Raw genomic sequence first — 3,033 nt, 5'->3', positions numbered from 1 at the left:
AGGCAATGAGAGAATGGATAGGAAAGAGCTGACGTTGTTACTATCATTATTACCGATCAGCCTAATTCATAGGTATATGCAGTTCTTCATTCCTTTGAGTTATTTCATAAGGATGGCAGTTCTCAACTTGAATGCCAAGTCTTGGATGCTTGTCTTGATGGGTTGTGGAACTTGCAACCAATTTGCTAATAAGTGAAATACTGCTTTTGGTGAATTATTTACTTAATTCAGATGATTCCCAGAATAACTTCCTTCACTGGGATGTATCTTGTTGAGTGGCAACAAAACAGGGATTGTACGTGATTCACATCCTAGCTTAATAGGCGTTAGTCCAAAACCTAGGAATGTGCCATCCGTGGGGTTGTTTTGGGTGGATGGGTAGAAAAAGGGTGGAAACCCTTGTCCTAGGATATATTTCTGGGAAGGAGATGCCTAGGTCAATAGGTTTCAACATTTTTATGGTTCTTGATACTGTGAAAAATTACCTCCCCAAAGGATTCCATCAATGTGTTCAGCCTCTGAGATTGTATGCTACACTGTTTACAAAGCTCTTTCGGTCATGTTGGTTATTGCTTTGTAGGTTTGGTGAGTGTCGTATCCCAGTTTAACAGGTAGGGAGATGGAGACTTGGAGACAGACGGAATGACATGCGAAGTTCACAATCCTTTTTCCTGGCCGGAGGATCCAGGTTCTCTGAAGCTTAGTTAGTCTAGTATCAAGAACTACCATTTTTCTCACTGCGCCAGCACCCCCTCTGACAGTAACGGCAAAGTTCTGCAGAAAGGATTCAGTCCAACTCACAAAATGTATCTCACCTACTATGTGTGAAGATTGAGAACCAATTCAACAACAATTGAACATGAAGTACGGGCAATGACAGATGATACAAATATAAGCAAGACAGTTTCATCCATTTAAGATGGTGGTAGGAGGGGAGAAGGATGTGAATATTTATAAAGTTCCATGCACTTTACATACATGTCTCATTTAATGTTTATAGCAACCCTTGTTACTGTCCAGCTGTTCTCTTTCATTGGTTTTGTCTTATTTTTTAAAACCATCATATTTTGTTATTTCAAAACCATCATACTTCTTAAACCTGTGACCCCACCGCTTCCGTATCAATAGCTGTAGTTGGTTTTATCCCATTTTACAGTGAAAATGGAAGCCGTAGGTTGGAAACACCTTCAACTTCTGACCACCAAACCAGTGAATTTATTTGCACCCACATTCCTAATCTTCGGTTGCCTTCCCCTCCCTCCCTCCCTCCCCCCCTTCCTCCCTTCCCCCCCTCCCCTCCCTTCCTCCTTCCCTCCAGGGTTGCCTGTTGAATGTTGTTAGGAATGTAAGTACTGAAGGCAAACTGCCTGGGTTTGAATTTTGTTCTGTCCCTTGCACCCTGCCTGGCTTCAAATCCTAGCTCTGCTTATTAAGTTCTTTTAAGGGGATGGTCTTTGAGCAAATGTCTTAGCTTCTGTTTTCCCAAGTAAATGGACACAATAGTTGCTGCCTTGTGAAACAGTCATGTAATTGACCAGCATTTACCAAGTGGCATCGGTGTTTAGTTTCAGTCATTGGTGATTCTGCAGTTGGACTGAGGGGGTGTTGGGGTGGGGGGTGGTGTGTGTGTGTAGCACTTCATTGCGTGGAGAAAGGAAAAGATACTTTTGATAACTGACAGGCAGCTTTTCTCTGCTTTCCTGTCAAAAGGGAAGAAGGGAGTTTGGAGAGGGAAAAGAATTCTCTGTAACACTAAGCTCTCTTCCACAAAAACAGAGGTACAGAATGTGTAATAATTTACAGAATTTCTCGACTTCAACGATCTGATTTTTTTAAATTTACTTTTATTTTTTCAGGTTGAGACTGAGCTAAAGTTAATCTGTGGCGACGTTCTGGATGTACTGGACAAACACCTCATTCCAGCGGCTACCCCTGGCAAGTCCAAGGTTTTCTATTATGAAATGTAGGTTCTATACTAACAATTAACAAGTGTACTTCAATACATTTAAACATTCTCAGGAATAATTGGCTTTGTTTCTTTTTTTTCGTAGGCATTTCATATTATTTTCCTTATTAAATATAACCAAAAATCCCACAGAAATTAACAAGAGGAGGAGCCTCTAAATATCAACAAAATTATCACTTGATAGACTAGAATTAAACAAGCAAATGATTCTAAGAAATGGCACAAGTGTATTAATCATAAAATAAAATTTCTACATGAAACATTCAGCCATTCCAGACCATTTCCGTCTGTGCAGACTCATCTTTTCCTGTGTTTTGCAAAGCCCAGCTAGAGCAAGCAAGTTCTTCCCAATGGGTTTTTCCCATCTCTGGTTGCTTGGCTGGCTGGGCTTCCCCTACGAACCCCATTCCTTTCCCCTAGGCAGGGCCCGGTGTCCCCATCCTGCAGAGTTGAGCTCATGAGGGCATCTGACCAGGAGTAGCTATTCCTGGTGCTATTGTCATTGTCCTGTTTGATGTGTGAACATGGCTGCTGGCTCTACAGAGATTTGGCAGGTAGCAAGGAGGTTTCTTTTGAAACCTTCCTTTGGAAGTCAGACTTGGTGAGGATCTTATGCCCACTTTTTCCTAGCTCTGTGGTGTGAGGCAAAGTCTCAGTTTCTGCGAATTGGGGTTAAGAATTCATACCTCACAGCAGTCTTTTGATAAATAAATAAGATCTTAAGTGTCAATTATTCCACTAGAGATTGCACAATTACTTTGGTCTTCATCCTGGAGGTCCACTGACAAGCCTCATGCAAACCTGTGGCCCTGTTCATAGAGTGTTTGGATTCATACTTTCAAATGGCCTCAGGAAGACCTTTTATGAAGTAAAAATGTTAGGCAGCCACATGATATCCATTGACCCAGTGAGGCTGTTTTACTGGGTATAAGAGGTTTGACCCAGCACTTTGGGGGACCGAGACAGGCAGATGACTTGAGGCCAGGAGCTGGAGACCCGCCTGGCCAACATGGAGAAACCCCGTCTCTATTAAAAATACCAAAAAAATTGCCTGGGCCTGGTGGCAC

General features: G+C 42.1%; 1 long non-coding RNA gene across 1 annotated transcript; it reads left to right on the top strand.

Annotated features, from left to right (window-relative positions):
- The first annotated feature begins 248 nt into the window (after positions 1-248).
- LOC116465300 (uncharacterized) lies at positions 249-2,232 on the top strand. Its single transcript, XR_004247152.2, has 2 exons — positions 249-1,963; positions 2,052-2,232. It is a non-coding gene; the product is annotated as an uncharacterized LOC116465300 (long non-coding RNA).
- Positions 2,233-3,033: the final 801 nt, after the last annotated feature.

Source organism: Hylobates moloch, unplaced genomic scaffold (assembly GCF_009828535.3).
Source record: "Hylobates moloch isolate HMO894 unplaced genomic scaffold, HMol_V3 SCAFFOLD_4307, whole genome shotgun sequence".
In the NCBI taxonomy this organism is placed as follows: domain Eukaryota; kingdom Metazoa; phylum Chordata; class Mammalia; order Primates; family Hylobatidae; genus Hylobates; species Hylobates moloch.
Note: the sequence above shows the minus strand (reverse complement) of the source record. Positions and strands in the feature narration are given on the sequence as shown.